The sequence below is a fragment of the Herpailurus yagouaroundi genome, unplaced genomic scaffold, assembly GCF_014898765.1.
Source record: "Herpailurus yagouaroundi ecotype Mexico unplaced genomic scaffold, PumYag 164, whole genome shotgun sequence".
Taxonomy (NCBI): Eukaryota; Metazoa; Chordata; class Mammalia; order Carnivora; family Felidae; genus Herpailurus; species Herpailurus yagouaroundi.
In genome coordinates this window covers 41,117,879-41,139,732 of record NW_024412405.1, presented here as the reverse complement: position 1 = coordinate 41,139,732, position 21,854 = coordinate 41,117,879, and the positions used below count along the sequence as shown (strand labels likewise).

General features: G+C 34.5%; 1 protein-coding gene and 2 long non-coding RNA genes across 12 annotated transcripts in view; 2 read left to right on the top strand and 1 right to left on the bottom strand.

The window, feature by feature from the left end:
- PCDH9 (protocadherin 9) overlaps positions 1–21,854 on the bottom strand; it is a 927,283-nt gene that overhangs the window by 773,364 nt on the left and 132,065 nt on the right. The gene's annotated exons all lie outside the window — the stretch shown is intronic.
- LOC121037867 (uncharacterized) overlaps positions 1–21,854 on the top strand; it is a 132,517-nt gene that overhangs the window by 20,365 nt on the left and 90,298 nt on the right. The gene's annotated exons all lie outside the window — the stretch shown is intronic.
- LOC121037869 (uncharacterized) lies at positions 19,703–20,674 on the top strand. The gene is made up of 2 exons (XR_005794031.1): positions 19,703–19,778; positions 20,016–20,674. It is a non-coding gene; the product is annotated as an uncharacterized LOC121037869 (long non-coding RNA).

The window sequence follows — 21,854 nt, the reverse complement described above, 5'->3', positions numbered from 1 at the left end:
TACTACATCTTATTCAAGACTGATCACCAGCTACACTCAATGTATGTACATTATAGAGTTTAATTTTCCTATTCAAAGTAACATAAGATGTGTTTATTACCATTGCTTCAAACTCTGAGAAGTAAACATGCACAAAAATGACAGGGTTGCTGTGTTTAATGACTGATTATGTCTGATTAATATATCCAGAATCTGAATTCTTCCCACCACCTTCATTGCTAAACATTTCTTGCCCGGTAATAGAAGAGCCTTCAATGAGATTGTCCTATTCCTGAAATCGCTCTCCTGTGGTCTGTTCTCAAAAGAATAAGCAGAATAAAGACCAAAGTGAGATCGTGTCACTGCTCTGCTCAAAAATATCAACAACCTTTAATTTTATGTCATGCCCTAAAAGATACCTGCTCCCACCCCATAATCATCATCACTCATCAGTCTCTGCCATTGTTGCCCACTACTTTCCGTCACTCTCTTTTCTCCAATCTCTCTGGCTCCTTGCTATTTATTCAAGGTGATAGAAATGCTCTTACCACAAGGCCTTTGCCCTTGTTACTTTCCTTCTACCCCTCCCTTTGCTTCAGATACCCATTTGCCTGCATCCTCAGCTATTTCTGTGTTTGTTTTTCAACTGTCATTTTAATGAGGTGTCCCTGATCACTATTTTTAAAGAACGACTAATCTCACCTCTCTGGTACTTCTTATTCTTCAGCACTCTCTGCTTGGTTTTTCTCCTAGCACTTATGACCACTTGATAAAAATCTTACTTTTATTTTCGGTCTCGTCCCTCGTGGATATAAACCATTTGTAAAGGGATTTTCGTTTGTTCTCTGCTAGATCTCTGGTGTCTATTATAATATTTGGAACATAGTAGATACTCAGTAAATATTTTTGAATGAGTAAATGGATGACACTGACATTCTTTGACAGATTTAGATTTAAATTCAGAATCACTTTTCTTCCCCCCATTTTTCCTACTCGTTATCTCTCCTTAAGTCTTTGATTCTTTTGTCAACAAGTTTCTTTGATATTGCATTTCACTCACAGCTATTAACTTTTAATATTAATATTTAGGGCATCATTGTTTTCCCAGTGGAATTACTATAATACATACTGAACATGTTTGTGCAGTCAACCTACCCACCTTTAAAAATGCACTATGTGTATATTAATTTAGATTAGTTCCAAATGCTAATTCTTCCTAAATGATAGTTCTATAGAAATGCCTAAAACTTTCCACTGTCTTTCCATTAGATAAAATACACATTCCAAAGCATGACATTTCAGGCCCCTAATGATGTAGCTCCTTACCTGTTATATTCTCTATGTTCCTGATAACAAAACTACTTGACTTTCCTCCAAGTGGCTGTGATATCAATGGACATCAGCACCCAGATCTCCTTCACACTTTTATAGGAGCCACAGTTGGGCGTAACCTCTAGTAGCTGCCCATTGACACGGAAGCCATGGTTCCTAGGGCTGCTTCCTACCAAAGGCTCACATGGCAGAGGGACTAGTGCCAGTGCCGAGGCTCCCAGCTGCCCCATCAGCCTGGCCACATTTTTCTCAGACCTGCACGGAGTTCTGAGTCTCTCCTACCCAATCTCCCTTACCTACTCACCTTTCACAGATTTGAGAACATGAATTGGTCTGTAGGTTTTGTCTTCTCCAGCCCCCTCCTCCTTATCCTTCAATAAATCTCTTGTAGGTCTTTTCTGATCCTGTTGCCTGCTTCTCTTGGAAAATTAGGATGTGATTCACTGATGATCAAAAATGGTAATGTTTTTCAGCCAGTCTTTGCTCTTCCTACAATGCCTTCCTTCTCTTTCTACTGGTCTAAATCTTAACTTGTCCATAACATGGCAAACTCAAGGGCTATAACTGTGCCTCATATATACCCCCCTGCTCTGTAATCTTTCCAATTGTGAACTTCTTTAAAAAAATTTTTATTGAAGCTTTTCCTGTACAATATCTTATCCTCCCATTGAATTTCAAGCCTCTTGATGGCAGGAACCATGTCTTATTTATCTTCATATAATGTAAACACAGCACCTTGGAAGTTCTAGAAATTCAATATGTATTTGATGAATTCGATTGCCGAAGGTTCTTTATTAGAAGGGAGTGAGGCTAGTATATCAAAATAAAGTACTATTTATGATCTAGAGCCCCTCTTCACATTTACATCTAAATCTTTCATAACATTCCAATAAATCAGAAAGCAATTCTCTATTACAGTTCTGCAGCAGCCAATCTGGATATGGTCCACAAATAAGAAACTAAGAAAATATCACTTTACAATAGTGGACAAAGTCCAAGGCTCATGAGTGGTTAACAAAGTCTATGTGTAAGTAGTATAATTACCATCTCCTAAAATATGTTAGATAAACATTAAGGATCAGCGTAAGGGGACCTGGAATTAAGGATTTTGGAAGAGTACAAAAGGCAAAGTAATTAAGATACATTTATCACGTAGGAAAGAAAAGGTGTAGTAAAAAATTATAATACTAAAAAGATAATATTCAGAAATCTAATCCTGTTTATCACTTAAAATATGATGAAATGTATGAAACATAAAATAGTTTCTAAATGTGTTATCTTAAATAGGAAAAGAAACACTGTCTTGGTAAAAAAAAAAATTACACTAATTTAAAATGTGATTTTATCATTCCTAAATCATTGTCAAAGCCCTCAAAATTTTAACTAAGTACCCAATAAACTGTAATAAATATTTTATTCCTGTTCATATATTTCACATAGACTTCAGAACACCAACTTTGGGATTTTAGTGGAAAGTGTGTAAAAAAGCTATTTGAAATCAAAACTTTCAAAATCAATTCTAATGGACATATGGCTACATTAGCAACTTTTTTTGCCTAGTAGTCAATGTTTAAAGGTCCCTATTTATGCACTACTCTGGCCATTTATTAAACTATATTTCTATGAAGTGTTAGTTTTCAGTCTCATACCGTTGTCATGTAACTGTGACCACTTTCTGCATTAAGAAGAATTAGCAAATCAAAATCAATAAAACAATTCAGGATTTCAGAAGGAATTAGAAAATAAAAGCAAATTATTAATATTTAGGCAAACAGCTTTGAAATCCACTGCCCAATGTTAACAGCCTATTAGGCTATACTCAGTGCTGAGTGGATAACAGAAGTTTCCACAAAAGCATAACCTGTGAATTAAAGCCCATTTGTGGAGAATATTTATTTATATTAGGTATGATACATATATCACTACATAATAAACACATGAAATTATTTGTGTGTGATCTTATTATAAAATCTAGTGGAATAAATTTCATTAATTTGCAAAAAGTACAGTAACTTTTTGATTAGCAAACCATTAAAACATTGTCAATCAATCTAACTTAATGTGCAGTGTTCTTATATTAAGGTAGTCGTGATGGTAAAAGAAATCTCTGATTTCATTTTGGAAAAAAAATACCCATACCTAATTGTCCTATAGTTTAAACCTTGTTCAGTTTATTATGCTGGGAATAGCAACACTGACACAAAATGACAAGGATATAGAGAACATCAGTAATTCAAGAATGAATCATGTGTAATAAATGGTTATTTGTGGTGATAATACTTTAAGCAATGAGATGATTTTTGTTTGTGTTGTTTTGTTGTGCATTTAAGCAAGTACCATCTGTGGTTAATGACAGTCTCATAGAACAGGATGTTGTTTTATATGATTAATTTTGGGGTATGTTGAAACTCTACAAATGTAATCTGTATTCACTTCCCTGCACTGCGAATCTTCTGTTTTTAAAATGGCAAAATCCTGTCCTACCTTTAGTATTAAAGTTATTATTCATATCTGAAATGTAATATTTCTACTCTACTTAATAGTTTCCTGGAGGCTGACTGGAACTAGAAGTTTATCTATTTTACTTTATCACATTTCTCTTAACTTTTCTTTTAATCAGTGATCCTGTTTGGCCTATAATTTAGGTCATGTACACTCACGAATTTTGCTTAATTTTGCTTAACACTTCTCTGAGTTGTGGCTTAATTTTTAAATAAAACTTCACCAATAATTTCATCTTTTTAGGCTCTACTATCCCTTAATTTAGACTTCCTATTTTTTTCTCAGAATTTGGGGAAAAATTATCTAATTAGAAGTCCATTTTTACAAATGGTACATTTTATCATTCTCATGTCTGTGTTGCTTCTTCGAAACAATCACAACTATATATTCTCAGAGCTATGCCCATTTGCAAATTCCTAAATATACAAGCCAAATAATTTTACAGTGCTATGTTTAGATAAAATTTCCCAGAAAACTTCTGAAATTCTACATTTTCAGACTTGATTTCTACTTGTTCTTTTGTTAAATGAAAACTCAAGTCTAAAAAAATACTACAATGTCTCTGGAGCTTTCCAATGTTCCAAGTAATTATTCAAATTAGATTATAAAGCTAAAATAAAATTAATGACAATGATCTTGAATCCTGGTTAACCAGGAGAAAGGTTTTATTTTTTTAGCTGGAAAAGATTAAAGATAATAACTGTATAAAAAGTACAGTTAATCTCTATGAATTGAAAATATATTCTGCATCTCATACAACAGAATATACAGATTAATAATTTATGTTTATTAATATGCATGTATTACCTCTGTTGAATTCCATTTTATAAAGTTTTGCATAATTAATGTGGTATTTTAATCATGTTACAATAACAGAAGTCAGTCTGGAAACATAACTGGGTTAGGCACATTTAGTGATGTCTAGTGGGAAGCATTCTTATATCAGCCTTAAATAACTAATTAGAGAGAGCAACAAAAAATGTGTCACTAGCATTATTAAGAAAAGAGGGCCTATATATTAATTTAAAATATCAACCTACAACTGGGAAAAGGAAATTGTGACTGTTTAAAATAATGTATATACAGAGAATATCAGGAAAGTAATCAGTGGCTTCTCATTATTAAGTATCATTATGAGACATCATGAGCCCAATATAGTTTTTTTTGTCTTTCTAAATCAAGAGTGTTGTTCACCCAGTAATAAGAAAAAAAGTTGACAAGGAAGTGGTCAGCAGAAAAATGAGCACAAAGATCTCCCTAAGTGAACATGTCAGAGTATATATACATCATGTTAGTTCAAGACACGCTGAGGGTTGGATCCACGCAACACCAAAGAAGGCTCTTTTGAAACCTGCCCTTATGAGATTCCAAATATAAACATGGCATAACTCAATTTATTACCGTGCCTTGGGAACACTCATTTTGAAACAGGTTGACAATCTAGTTTAAACGGTAATTTTAGTCTGTTTTAATTTCCTAACCCATACAAACTCCATCTAAATGTAGGACCTCTATTTAAAGTTCATGCCCCAATAGTTCCTGGTAGATGTTGTCATTTAATCTCATAATTGGGAGTATATTTACTGATTGGAAGTTATAAGTTTTATTAACACATACCCTCACTGTGGGGGAGGGTCAAAATTATAAAATTTTACTCTCTGTGTTTTCCTTTCAGAGGAAAAAAATCATTCTATGAGTGAAGACTTACACCAACAATTTAAAATGGCTTCCTGATGGAAATATTTCCCATACAAAAATAATCAAGGTAGTGTTCTATAAATATTGCCCTTGAGAATCCTAAGGAGGTTTCTATTCTCTACAAGGAGCAATATCGTATGTCCTTAAGGAAAGATTATCAACAACAACAACAAAAATAACTAAAGAAAGAAAAGATAAACAATATACACATACAATGTGCTGGCAATTTTCAAATATATGTAGAATATTGCTATATGAACTATAAAGGGAAGAGTTAAACATGAATTAATTTTGCTCTCTAATAATCATCATTGACAAACAAGTGTTGGAGTCCTAAAGTTTGTCAATATTCATTTCACACTAACAAGGTTGTAAAGTGTTTATTCTATTAGGAGGTACCCATGATATAAAGATAAATATTTCTAGGGGCACCTGGGTGGCTCAGTCGGTTAAGCGTCCGACTTCGGCTCAGGTCATGATCTCACGGTTCATGGGTTCAAGCCCCACATCAGGCTCTGTGCTGACAGCTCAGAGCCTGGAGCCTGTTTCAGATTCTGTGTCTCCCTCTCTCTCTGCCCCTCCCCTGTTCACACTCTGTCTCAAAAATAAATAAACATTATAAAGAATTTTTTAAAAAGATAAATATTTCTCAAATAGGGAGAGACGAAATATTGAAGGTGCTTATTTGATTGAAAAAAATACTTTGAGATTTAGCTCATAATATATTTTATTTCTGTAGCTAATAAGCAATGTTCCAATAAATGATTTCACCTCTTGACTGAATGAGCTTGTAGAAAGGAACTGACAAATGCAAATGACCTGTTGGGGGTAGACAAATCTCCTGATAGAAATTAGTATTTTGTTAGCCTAGTTAACAAGAATGAATGCCCCAGAACCTCATCACTTATACAGATCATTTGTTAAAGTGAAGTTTCACAATCTGTAAGGTGAAAAACAAAACAAAACAAAACCCTCTTTGACCTCAAAGAACCCCACTAGCTAATCCTGTGAGACCAAGCTAGATATAATCTACAGTTTTCTTCCTTCCTCCCTCCCTTCCTCCCTCCCTCCCTTCCTTCCTCTCTCTCTCTCTCTTTCTCTGTCTCTCACTCTCTCTCTGTCTTTTTTATTTTAGCGAGAGAAAAAGAGACAGAGAGAGAGAGAGAGAGAGAGAGAGAGAGAGAGAGAATCTTAAGCAGGCTCCACACTCAGCATGAAACTGGATGCAGGGCTCAATCCCAAGACCCAAGTCAAAATCAAGAGTCAGGTGTGTGGGGCACCTGGGTGGCTCAGTAGGTTAAGTGTCAGACTCTTGATTTCAGCTAAGGTCATGATCTCATGTCTCATGGTTTCAAGCCCCACATTGGGCTCTGAACTGACAGTGTGGAGCCTGCTTGGGATTCTCTCTCCTTCTATCTGACCCTCCCCAACTTGCATGCATGTGTACACGCTGTCTCTCTCTCTCTTTCAAAATAAATTTGAAAAACTTAAAAAGGTTTTAAGGGGTGCCTGGGTGGCTCAGTCAGTTAAGCATGAGACTCTTGGTTTCAGCTCAGGTCATGATCTCACAGTTTTGTGAGTTTGAGCCCCTCATCGGGTTCTGTGCTGGTGGTACAGAGCCTGCTTGGGATTCTCTCTCTCTTTCTCTCTCTCTCTCTCTCTCTCTCTCTCTCTGCTCCTCCCCTCTCATACTGTCTCTGTCTCTCTAAAAAAATAAATAAACTTAAAAAAATTTTTAAAGAAAGAATCAGATGCTCAAACAACTGAGCCACCCAGGCACACCTCTACAGTTTTCTTTCTAATCATCTTTATAATTATGGGAAATAGTAACACTCTACTCAGACAAATTCTGTGTAGGTATTACTGTGGGTGAAAAACCATATATCCCCTATAGACTGTTCAGTGTTTTTATTTTATAAAAGAATTTATTCTTTAGTTATAAAACATCTTAAATCATGTAACCTGTTAACAAATTATCTATACAGGCAGGCTCATTTATGTATCTTTTATATGTATGAATTTTAGTTACCTTAATTTAAAACACACCAGTCTCCCGACAACATGGCTCAAATTTCAGTTCCCACAGTGGCTGATATGCAGTTTGTAAAGTTACACAGCAAAAAATTTGCTGCTAGCTGTTCAGTCCACAAATCACTATGTATTTATCAGTGACCAATGTTGGCACTTCTTTCAAAATGCAGAGATCGAAGCATATAGTTCTGTTGCCTTCTGTCTCCCAGTGATAAACCCACATGACATTGTGCATAAATGGGCGACTGAAAGAGGCAATTGGCCAACAAAGGTGAAAATGCAGGAAAGAAACAAAAAGTGATAATATCACAAGTAAAATTTGGATAGAATATAAATGAGTTATAGAAGAAATAACTGAGTGTAGGAATATTGATCCTGGTACTGTTCACAAGACTCTAGATCTACAGCTAGAGGAACTTAGTGAAGGCAAAACTATTGATGTAAATGAACAAAGAGGCTGTGATAGAAAGGATGACAATGTCCCAGAAGAAATGACCTTGGCAAAATAATGGAACTCTCAGAGGCTATTCAAAACATTGAAACTGCAAATGATAAAATGTTGCTAGCTGATCCAAACTTAGAAAGGAATATGACATTTCACCAAGACATAGAAAAGATGCTTTTTCTGTACTCTAAGTTATATGAGATGAAAAAGGCAAGCACTGTTTAAACTCCTCTTGATAAGTTTTTTTTTGCAAAGAAAAAACAATTTAATCCTCAATGTTTCTGACGTTTTTAATTATAGTGTACTAAATAAATATAGGTTTTACTATTTGTTCACTTCTCTACACCTGTATAGCCATTAGGAAGAGAGTTTTCAATGTTTGGGGGAAAAAAGTGACAGAACAGTTGTATTTTTCCCATCAATTATTAAGATCTCTTTGCAAAGCTTCAGCTACCAGTCATTTTTAAGGTCCTTGCCTAGTGAGTAACACCAGGACTGCCTGTATTTCAACGAAGAGGCTTTACTAGTCCCTATGCTAAAATCCTCCACTAGGGTTCTTAGTTGGAGGCCTTAAAAAAGTATTTGATATGCTCCACGAGAGCAAAGATTAAAGGATATAGGAATAAATCTTCTTAGTACCAATTTTACAAATATGTCAAAAACCCCATTTTATTCTAATCTACAGAGAGAAAGGTTTATACTTTCTAATCTTCCTTAAGAAATAAATTTTAATATAGTAAGTAATTCAACCATTACTAAAATATAAATGGTAAATGCAAGTTATAAGCGTTAAAAATGTTTTCCGTGCTCATCTCTTAGTCTCCATGAACTGCAGCATGCTGCGGAACTGTAACACATTCTCCCTCTAAGCTTTGTTCTTCTCAATTGGCAAACATCGGCTGTCCATGCTCCATCCTCCTGTTACACACACTTTACTTATACAACACAAGCCAACACGGTTTTTCTTCTGATGTCTTTTGGATCATCGTAAGCATCATAGACATTTTCATCAGCGATGCCAAGAGAACTGGGAATATGTTAGTTTACTTTTGCTTCCTCTGTTGCTTAGTTGGCTGCTTCTGCAGCAACAGAACAAAAAGAGGATCATGCATGAAATACAGCTATTATTTATGAGAGAATGGCTGGTTTTAAAACAAGATAGATGGTTAGTATTCCGTGGATATTCCCCCACCAGATTGTAACAGTTCTGAATGAGGTTAAATTGTGAGCCAAGACTGTCAAAATTTTCTCTTGATATAGCACCAAAATAGCCTGATCAGCCCAAAAGCTGCTGAGCCTCACTATTAGGAATTGCAGTTACTCTGCAATGTGAAAGATCGGGGATTTGGTCTATTTCATCATTTGGGTTTTTTTTTCCCCCCTCCTAGAGTTACTGCCTAAAACAATAAGAATTTCTGCTTGAATGGCTTGATGTGACATTTAACTCTAGTAGTGTAGATGAGGTCATAGTGTTGTTTAATGTACTATATTAACCCATGTCTCTTGGATCTCAAATCATTTTAGACTACGGTTCACTTTTAGAAGTGGGTATGCAAACACATTGAGATGATATCCTATACCAAGATTAGTCTGCAGGCCATCCATTCATTCACCAAATTTTATCAAACATCTACTATGTGCCAGTGATTTAACTTGCATGGACAATTCAGTAGTGACAAACAGGTTTTTTCTTTTTCTTTTATATCTTCTTCCTGATTTTTCTTTATAAGGCTGATATAAAATAATGTACAATTTTGGCAAAAGTCATAAGGAAACCCTAATGATGAGCTAAGTATCTCAGCTAATAATGTTTATTCATGTCTTTATTTTCAGCTAAAAATGTTTAAACTTTTGACAGACTGGCCACTTGTTCTCCTCTAAAAAGGGACACTTATCCCTATTTCCTAGGAGGTCTTAAGACTTGGGCAGAATTTGCGACAATGTGGATGGAACTAGAAGGTATTGTGCTAAGTGACATAAATCAGTCAGAGAAAGACAGACATCACATGATTTCATTCATATGTGGAATTTGAGAAACTCAACAGATAAACATAAGAGAAGGAAAGAAAAAATAAGATAAAAACAGACAGGGAGACAAACCATAAGAGACTCTTAAATACAGAGAACAAACTAAGGGTTGCTGGATGGGAGGTGGGTGAGGGGATGGGATAAGTGGGTGATGGAGATTAAGGAGGGCACGTATTGGGATGAGCACTGGGTGTCATATGTAAGAGATGAATCACTGGGTTCTATTCCTGAAGCCAAGACTATACTGCATATTAACTAATTAGAATTTAGATTAAAAAAAAAGAAGAGTTGGGTAGAGAGTATAATTTTCACTTCATCCAGCAGAAAACAAAGTGTTTTATAATTTGAAGTATATACAGTATTGGGTTTCAGGGTGCTTCAGTCAAGAACTAGGCATTCTGAATTCTGTGAGAATGGTTGTATTATTAAATATATGTTTAAAAAATATTACTAAATGGCTTAAAGACACAATTCTAGCTGTATTTCAGTGAAAAGAACACTACAAGAAAGTCAGTGATTGTCATGTAAGTCTCTTACACCTGAATTAATATTTCAAGTCTTTCTAATCTTAACAATAGAATCATTTTTAAATTTTTAAAAGATTTTAATTTTAAGTAATTTTTAAGTAACCCAACATGGGGCTTGAACTTAAACCCCAAGATCAAAGTCATGCTCCACCAACTGAGCCAGACAGATGCCTCAGAATCATATTTAATTTGTCGCATGGGAGAATAGTAGCTATAAAATTAGACAATGTAAGTAGAGAGATGACAGAATTTACTCTCTATAAAAGCATATACATAGACACCCTCTGACTTTTTAATGTTTCTTTTTGTGTATTCATTGCCTTCATTCAAATTTTTTTTACCTAGAAAAGTTTTAAATTTGCTTCAGACTATATATGCTAAAAGAAGGAAGAGTGAAAATCATTAATACTCTGTGCTTTATTTCCTAATATCCAATTCCACTCTCAGAGGCAGAATATTATAACAACAAGAAGGAACAATGTGTGTGGAGGATGTATAATTAGAGATTCAAATATCACTTGTCTTCTTTTTCACTTTAATTGTATACAAGTACAGAAATATAATTGCTTAGTTATATAAATTGCATTTTAATTTGCCTTTTTCTAAGTTTGCTATTTATTCACAAAACCCAAAATATATGACCTCAGTGGTCCTTTCCTCAGTGATGAGATAGCAGTAATTCATCTGAAGAACTTTATGTCTCTTGTGAATGAATCCAAATCAAGTTCCATTCAATAAATTTTTATTGAAAATTTTTTTCTGAACATATAGCATATCCATGAATACATGAAGGATAAGAAAATTTGCATTCTGTCTTTATGCAATATAGGGTTTTGTGAAATCTTGTAATTTGTTTATAAAAAGTTGTAACAAATAGCCATCTCCTGAAATAGAATTATTTAGACACATGTTATAAATAAAATTATTCTAAATACACAAGAGAAGCTATTCTTATAAAGAATCTCTTTGGTCAAATAATCCCCTAGAACATAAATATTCTCCCCTACATTTATCTGCATTTTAACATTATTTTTCTGTCCCTTTTCAAGTGTTCTTGGAGATCTCAGGGCAAAAAGTACTAAGATCATATTTGGTATCACTTCTTTACACAATTTGTTCCTAGAGCTTTTAGTATACCTGTAAGTACAGTCAGTCACACCTGTAATTTACTAGCATCCCAAATTCACAGGATTGTCCTTATTTTTCTTAATTGCTTCTGGGACCTCTCCCCTAGCTCAAGATAGGATGCTAATTAGTCTGATGAAGTCTTAGCATGGTCATTCCAAATCAACTTTGTCCCCCTTAGTATTGACCATAACCTCAAACAATTAGAATGGAAAAATTTCAAGAAACCAAAATAGGCACTTACTAAGTATCTGAAAGGATGAATTAAATGATGACTAATGAAAGCTCCATGTAGACAAAAGGATTTAGGGCAGTCCTTCTCAAAGGAATTATTTGGGGGAACTTGTGAAAATACAGACTGTGATTCATTACTGCTGGGGTGGGACCTGGTAGTCTGCATTTCAAACATGCTTTCAGGTAATGCTAATATTGTGGTCTCCATCAACACTTTGAATTGGAAGAATTTGGGGTGCTACTGTAAAATGACATTATTGAGTACATGCTTCTTGGCCATAAACACTTGGATTAAACAGCCATTAGAATGAATGATCTTGCATTAAACTTAAAAATAATGATGATATTTGTTTCTTATTTGGTATTTACCATGTGCTTACCACATGGCAGGCATTTTATAAGTTAGGAATTCATAAATCCATTGGAGGGTGAATAAAGAATGTTGTACAACTTAAAGAGAAAAAATAGTTGTAACTGCATTAACCATTATTAGCTATAAAAGCAAAGTTTGTGTAAAATTACAGTGACGTTTTGAAATGCTGAAGAAGGAAAATGAAGAAAATTGTCAAGCTTGATAGAAAAAGAACATATGCTATTACTTGAGGATCTCTTACAATTACAAAGGCTTGAAACAATCACATTTTAGATGCTCGTACTTGTTAATTCTTACGAATAACCTGAGAAACTATTTTGTAGGTGAAAAATGGAAATACAGGAAGGTTAAATTACTTGGTTTAGATCACACAGCTAGGAATTGGTAGAACCAGTATTCACATAAAGTAATTCTATAATCTTCTCTGAAATTATTTTTCTTGGCCATTAAAGAGACTGTAGATCTAACAGTGTGTTATCATTTCCAGAACTTGATTGTACTTTTCCTCAATCCTTGATGTTATATGTGGCAGTGGTTATGAAATGACTCAATTTTAACTTCTTTCTCCTTTGAATCCTTCCTAAAATATTTCACTTTGTTCCTCCTCCAATGAATTTGTAAATTCATAACATGTTTGAACTCAAGTATTAATTTAAATAAATTCTACATCCCTTTGGTGCAATGAAATTTAAAATCACATATGTTCTTTATTTAAATGACTTAAATATTATAAAAGTACATAAAACTGAAATTCAAAACAAAATCTATGTTTTATCTACACAAAAACCCTCATGAAAAATGCAAGAGATGAAGCTAATATGGTGTAGGCTCTGCAAATTTAAATCTACACTGTTCAAAATTACAAAAGCTAAAGTTTATAAAATTGCAACTACAAATATTATCACGTTTTGTTGAATATGAAGATTGCCATGACTTGTAGGATTTGCTGCCAATGTTGTTCTCTTACTGTTATGTACAGATTTTAGCTTACATGCCCAAGAATCTGTGATGGCAGCCAAAACCTTAGAATTTGTTCATATTCACTTTAGTTTGTCATATTTTTAATCTTCCAACATTGATCAAATTATCAGAGACAAATGTCCTCCATGTCAATCATCCTAAGAAACAGTTTCATAAATAGAATGACTATAGGCTCAAGTTTAGACAGCAGGATTGGAGTGCTTTGGAAAACTGCTCCTGGGGGTGCCTGGGTGGCTCACTCCGTTAGCCATCAACTTTGGCTTAAGTCATGATCTCATGGTTCCTGGTTCGAACCCACATCAGGCTCTGTGCTGATAGCTCAGAGCCTGCAGCCTGTTTCTGATTCTGTGTCTCCCCCTCTCTCTCTCTGCCCCTCGCTCTCTCTCTCTTTCTCTCTCTCTCAAAAATAAATACTTAAAAAAAATTAAAAAATTTAAAACTGCTTCCTGACTTTTTCCTTGCTAAGGTAGTTAATAATTATGGTAGTAAAAAATCAACAGCTGTATGTGCTCTGTAATTGACAAAACACACATATATGACTATTGCATATAAACCAGAGGTGATATTAATACTTCTCTTCACAGATGAGAAAACTGAGGCTCACTAGCCTAAAGGGAAATACTCTGAATTCAGGGGTTGTGAATCAAAATCCTACTGCTATTTATTATACCATGGTTATCTTTTCTACGTATCAAAACTCCTACTTATAACAAATACAAACAGGCACTCAAACATCCTTTCTTTACTTTTATAACCAATACAATTGTGACTTCAGAATCTCCTACAAGGGCTGTGAGATCATTGCCTTTGACATCACACACAGCTGATCCTGCTCTACCCTTTGCTGGTTGCTTTATTTGCATAATGAAAATACTAACACTCATATAAACATTAAACTTCCAAATCATATGTGAAAATCAGTAGACTATTTAAAACATTGGCATGGTTCAAATTGTGATAGACCTTTGCCATTAATATTACCTCAGGTATGTCAGAGACACCTTATCTTTTTTTTTCCTGATATCATTTAGAAAATCAACTATCTAGTGACTCATGAGAAATAAAAATAATCATGTGCTTTCATTCCCAATAAAATGGCTTTATCGATTATTTATTGCTTATTGAGTCTTATGCTTTTTCAAATTGTTTTATAATTATTTTCTGAGGCACAGTGTAATCCTTTAAATGGAGTATGTTTTACATATATCTAAAATATAGAGGGATATCTGGGTAGCTCAGTCGGTTAAGCGTCTGACTTTGGCTCAGGTCATGATCTTGAGGTTCATGAGTTTGAGCCCCGTAACAGTCTCTATGCTGACAGCTTGGAGCCTGGAGCCTGCTTCAGATTCTGTGTCTCCTTCTCTCTCTCTCCCTCCCCCACTCACATTCTGTTTCTCTCTTAAAAATAAGCATTAAAAATTTTTAAAAAATAAAATATAGAGACAAGATTTAAGATTTTGGACATAGGTCAAAAACAGTTCCAGAGTTTCTACACCAATAGGATTTGCTGGTCTACACTGAAATTATCAGTTTTAAATAAACTTACTTTTAAGGTAACAGCACTTTGTCCACTTACTTGGGTGGTTCTGATTTTATGGGATTTAAAAATTTCTTAATATTCACATCCAGGATCTATTCTATATCTAACTTATAAAACATACATGGAAAGTGATCCCAGTCTTTTATCACTGGAAAATTTTTATTTGAGGTATTTTGCTTTTGACTCTATGGATGAATAGTACTCAATCTGTAGGAGAGTCAACACTTCAATAACTGGCTTATTATTAATCTCTTCATTAAACCTGTACCGAATTGTAAAGAAAATGACTCAATAACAATGTACCTGAATGTATGTATAGCTATTAGAATCCAGGCAAAAACCTAAGGGAGAAAAGCAAAAACCTTATATTTAAGGGCCCATAGAGATTTGGACTACTGCCACTGCCATAACTCTTTCCACACAGTTTATTCCCCCAACTGAGGAGACAGTTCTAATGCCTAATGCCTCTCCAGCCTTCCTTGATGCTAGCATACCTTGTTTGCTAAGTTGTCATCTCCACAGCACTAAACCACATGATTTCTCCCCTATGTTATTTCATTTTATTTCCCATAAAAAGCACAATGAGAAATATCCTAGGAGCCAGAGCTTTTACTCTCCAACTGTAATATTCAGTTTTATAACATCATTAAGTTTCTTACAGAAAAATAATAATGTGGGCAATGTGAATGAGTTTCTCATATTGGCTTCAGCATTTCTGAGGCCCAACCAGCTATTAGATTCACTTACTGACTAGAATTCCAGCCATTTAGTGATGTAGATTAGCAGACCAATAGGTAAAGGGGGGGGGGGTGGCTATAGCAACTTCAAAATTAAGTAATCACACAATTCAGTAACACACTAATAAGATCTGAGCTAAGGATGTTTTGACCCCCAAAAGAGAACTGTTACTTGATACCATCTGAAACCCAAAAGAAGTAGCTATTAGGGAAGTTTAGTTTATACATAAAAAAATAAGATGTGATTAATTTGTCTTTAAAAGAGCAAAAGTGTCAACTATAATCTCAGGACTCTGAAACAAACAAAAATACCTCAGAATAATACTTCAGATAAAGCTATGCTAATCACTTCTCTCAAAATGATATCTTGCTTCTCTTTCCTCATTAGGAGACTAATACATTTATTTAAATACAACAGATTTGAGGGGATTCCAGCCCCTGCAATCAATACTGGCCTGTAGGATGGCTACACAGTTACAGACACTGGGACCTTCTGAATAGGGCTGTTGGCCATACAATGACATTACTATCTAGTTCCAACATTATTTATGCAATTTATCTCAGTAAATTTACTTTCTAGTCTGAGGGAAGTTGGAAGATGAGGTGGTAGAAAAGGTACCAGATATGGAATGTGTAGATTTGATAGGAAAGAGAAAATGGAACAAGAATTTATTACTCTTCTACTCCAAGGAGTCCTATTGACTACAACAATACTTTGGTTTATATAATTGAAAGTCTTTATACTCCTCTAGTCTTTGGCTGTGATATTAAGTCATAGGAAATACACTCCCTCAAGCAGTTAGAACTTCTGGATATTCAGGAGCAGAATAGGACTTTCCTAAGTAATATCTATAGCAGTGATGGGCATGATTTCAAATCATGGACTAGTAAGAACTCTTGGTGAAAAAGTATTTCAATCATTGTACTATCTCCTTCTCATTTTTCAGTTTCCCAATCCTGTAACTTAGCAAATTTTATCACAAAACCTTCTTGTTGGTGACATAATTTCCACTCTCAGCCTAATGGTCAAGGTTTAATACAAGGGGGGAAAGAATGAAACTGACATTTATGGAAGGCATTCGATGTGTTTTATACTATAGATATTTTGTAGCATTTAACCCTGATTCCTATTCTAAGAAACCCTAGTTTCTTTACTTTGTAGATGATGGAAATAAGTTCATGCAAACTTGCCCAAAGTGACAAGGTACAATAAGAATACCAAGATGCAAAGTCATGTCTGGCATTGCTGTGTTGTCTATCAAAAAGACTCAGGTGCACCCACTTGGCTCAGTTAAGCTTCTGACTCTTGATTTTGGCTCAGGTTATCATCTCAAGATTCGTGAGGTCAAGCCCCATGTTGGGCTCTGCTTGGGATTCTATCTGCTTGGGATTCTATCTCTCTCCCTTACCACCCCCCCCCCCCAGATAAATAAATATGAAAAAAGTATTAATAAAAAAGACCTGACATCTTCTTCGTTTTTTGTCTGTATAAACACACTTAATAAAACAGGCATAAATTTCTCTCTGTGTTTTTTTTTAAATACTGCCAAGCCAGTATTTTGATTCATGATTCTCTTCTATCCAGTTCCCAAATCTTATGAATTTTCTGAATTTCATTCTTGGGGAAATCCAACCATTTACCATTGCTGCCTTCCAACTAAAAGTAGTCCATTCCCTTCAGGTGTCTTACTGATTTGTCTTCTCAGCCCAGAATTTGGCTAAAATCTCAGACTAAAATCAGTAAATAATATTTTAAGACCAAAAAACAATGCTTAGTTAAAAATCTAGTTGTCTCCCTCAGCTGATGGGAAAACTGAACATTTGGCCCTCCTTATGACATATATTTTGATTTAAAATCTTAAGAGTTTTTTTTTTCCAAAAGACAAATATTCTCTCAAATTGTTTTGTTCATTTTTACCACCTTCACTGAAGCATGAATAGCACAGAAGTAGGCATTAGTCTTTGGCTTGTGTGTGATTCAATCGAGTGTTACTTGCATTCCAATTACTCAGGCAGCATGGAATACAGCTGTGTCCAAGAAGTATTTCAGAGTTCCTTTAAAAACTCTGTATAAGATGGTATAGAATTCACTTGAATTGCATATGAAGTATTACAGTTTGAATTGGACCCAACGTGTTTCTTGGTTATTACTTCAAAGTCATTTTTTTTAAATTATTACCAAGTTCAGAAAAGATTTTAAATGTGCTGTTTCAAAAAAGTAATATATTTAGGGGGTGCCTGGGTGGCTCAGTTGGTTGGGCATCCGACTTCGGCTCAGGTCTTGATCTCATGGTCTGTGAGTTCAAGCCCCGCATCAGGCTCTGTACTAAGAGCTCAGAGCCTGGAACCTGCTTCAGATTCTGTGTCTCCCTCTCTCTCTTCCCCTCCCTGCTCACATAAATAAATAAACATTTAAAAAAAATTTTAAAGGTAATATATTTGCGTTCCTCAAGGCCAGTCAGAAAGCACAGCTCAGCATGGTGACCTCTCTATTAAAACAGAAGAGGGTGCATATTTGACTAGAATGAAACATTATCAAATAAGTCATCAGGGCAGTACATTTTACTAAATTCTACCTTTCTTATTTCATAGTTATATGACTTTAGAAGCATTATTAGCTTTCTGCTCTTCAGTTCACTTTAATGGGCTCCTCGTTGTAAAGATTAAATAATGTATATAAAGTACCTATCATACATAGTACTTGTCACCTACCAAGTCTTTGTTACCAAAGAAATGACTAGTTCCTTTCCTTGGCTGAGTGAATCTAAAACAAGGTCTCAGACAACACCTTATTTATCATGAACCGCTGGGCTTGTTATATAACGACACCTGGTCCAAATAACTGCAGTTGCAATCTTTATACTCACAAAAAAGCCACAATTAAATAGAAACTAAATACTCTTTACTAAAAGGCAAAGCTGATTCTCTTACACCAAAGATGAAGCTGTGGTCAAGCCAGTAAGGAAAAGAATGCTAAGTTTTAGACTTATGCACTTTATCTTGGTAAAAATAAGCAAGCACATAATAGTCAATGTTTTCTTTTCGCTGAAACATAGTTAATATTTTACAGAAAATAATTTTTTTTCTTAAGAAACTATAACAGATTTTAATCTATTTGGGGAAAACATTTACTTAACATCTACATAGGAGAACCATTAAAAAGGAGGCAATAAATGATAGATTGTGTGTGTGTGTGTGTGTGTGTGTGTGTGTGTGTGTGTGAAATGTAGGGGAAATGTTTCCTATATTCTATTTTCCTTATCAGTTTACAGTATTGCTGTCACTATTTTAACTAGATTATCATATAGCAACACAACAAAGCCATAACCCATAAATTTCAACCAAATATTTGAAAATATTCTATTTCCTAGACTCAGAAGAGTTTCAGAATTTTCAAAAAGTATTCATTTTATTTAAATCTTGTCTCCGTAGAACATATACCCATTGTATCAACTAAGAGGTGTAAAAACTGAATTTATTTTTCTGTAGATAGTTTTTCCCTAGATGGATATAGTTCTCAGCAACACCACAAGACTCCTCAGTAACTCAAGGAACAGGATTCTAATTACATCAGGTTGGCTAAAAGACCACTTTTTAGATGCTGTTCACATCTCTTTAACTGCTCTCATCAGAGGTTCTCTTTTACACCACTGGCTAAGGACAACCATAGTATATAATAGAACAATGATATCTGACATAGTAGTACTGTGGATTTTGTGTTGCCACATTATTTATGCATCTCTGTTACCTTTCTCTGTTAATAGTAAGTGCAAAAAGTATGTGAAACTGGTGTAGGATAGCAATAGTGGGGCAATGCATGTGTGGAAATGGGGATTATATGGGAACTCTACTTTCTGCTCAATTTTGCTGTGAACCTAAAAAACTGCTCTAAAAATTGAAGTCTATTTTCAAAAACTATGTAAAATTAAAACGATAATTTTCCTGTACCTTGCTTTCATTATCAAATGTGTGACTGGCACAGTTTTAAAGACTTTAAAAAATGTTCAGTTGGGGCTGCCTGGGTGGCAGTCAGTTGAGCATCTGACTCTTGATTTCAGCTCAGGTCATGATCCCAGGACCTTGGGATCAAGCCCTGCATTGGGCTCTGTGCTGACAGCATGGAGCCTGCTTGAGATCCGCTCTCTCAATTTCTCTCTCTCTCCCCCTCTGCCCCTCTGTTTAGCTCACACACTTTCTCTCTCTAAAATTTAAAAAAAAAGAAAATTTTAATTGAAATACTTTCCAAGTTGGGGCGCCTGGGTGGCGCAGTCGGTTAAGCGTCCGACTTCAGCCAGGTCACGATCTCGCGGTCCGTGAGTTCGAGCCCCGCGTCGGGCTCTGGGCTGATGGCTCAGAGCCTGGAGCCTGTTTCTGATTCTGTGTCTCCCTCTCTCTCTGCCCCTCCCCCGTTCATGCTCTGTCTCTCTCTGTCCCAAAAATAAATAAACGTTTAAAAAAAAAAAAAAAAGAAATACTTTCCAAGTATAATTGCAGGTTTGACTACAAGCTATCTTATTAATTTCTCTTTTCATTTAAGAATTTTACCTGCATTACAAAATAAATGATCTATATTCTTTGGAGTCAAACAATTTGAAAATAAGTCTATCAAATATAACATGAAGCATAGCAATAGGATATTTATTTTATAAAAAATACTTTAACTGCTATGCTGTCTATTATTAGGGAAAAAAGGGACTCATGTTAGCTAAAATAGTAACTGGGCTTTTAAGGACAGGAGTTTTGTTAAAAGTTGTTACAATCTGCCATTAAGTGAACTTTCTGCTCTCATAATCATTTGGTCTATAGTTACTCTTTCCAGTAAAGGAAAAAAAGTAATTTTATTTTTATTTTTATTTTAACATCCTGGAACCCTCACTAAAGCAAATTTCTAGGGTAAAAAGCATTTATATGCATTCTTGATATAAAGAAAAACTACACAACTAGAACTGATAAAAACAAGGAACACAACCAATTGAGAGCTAAACAGTTTACTGTTGTGAGGAAACATTATCAGATAAGGACTTTAGAGGACTTGTTATAAATGTGCTAAGTAGTTTTTAATTAGCTACTCCAGACAACATCCTTGTGAAATTAAGTGTTATCCACTTGTATGAATAAAAACTATTTAAAAAAACTATTGCAGAAGATAAAGTAATTCAAAACCCACTCTTGCAAATTTGGTTAAACACACACAACACACATACACACAATCACATACATACAAAACACTCACACAACAATTTCTGATCATGAAAGATATCACTGAAAAAGTAAAAATAGTATTATTGGCAAGATTAAAAACAACGTGGATAGTAACAGCAACAAGAACAAGGGACATAGGAGGAAGAAATAACTTTTAAAAAGAACAAATTAAATAGAGCTATAGAATAATGTGCAATACATAAATTAACTTGCAGAATGTCAAAATATTTATATCATCTCTGGACCATGACATTCTGTAAGCATTCACATCTGTTAAGTAATGAGACTACGTGATCTTTGAAGCATTGCCCAGCTCTGTAATTCCATACATCTAGGAATTAATAATATAATTTTAAAGAATGTTTAAATGCTTAGTAAAAATGCCTATTAAGTGAAATAAAAAAAATCTAGGTATTATTTTATTAAAGGTGGGCTTTTTCAAAGTCTCCTAAATGTAATATCTTTTTTTCTTACATTTTCTGATTATAAATAATGAATTTTATTGTGCACAATTATTTTAAAATTCTTTATCTGTACCCTGTTTCTGATTAAATTTCTTTAGACTAAATTTTCTTCAAACTTTATAGTTTGCGTGGCTACTTTATGCCGAAAGTATTAGGAAAAATGAATTTAAAAAGAATAATACCAACAAAAGTGACAATGAGATAGAGAAAATTTGTATTCCTACAACCTGATCTTACTTGATGAACTACATTTTTTATTGCTGGGTGATAGGAAAGGTTGGTTAAAATATCCATAAACCAATATATACATAAAAACAATATGGTTTATATCCATAAAACCAATGATAAAGTTAAAATGCCAAAAATAAAATAGCAATGAGACAACAGGAGAACTGATTCCTAACTAGAAAGTATGTGACATTGAGTAGACTAGTTGTTCACTTATTTTTATAAGTGTGGTATATACTGAATAAATCATGAAACATTTGCCCTAAATAACTGCCATGTCAGTTAATCCTTTGCATACAATGATCTGACATTAGGCTAGATTCAGAAATCTAGGATTTTACACTAAAATCTGTGGATTCATGTGGTCATTATTCTCTGACTCTAATCCTGAAGTCAACTAAACAACAACAAGGTCAGCAAAGTTTAGA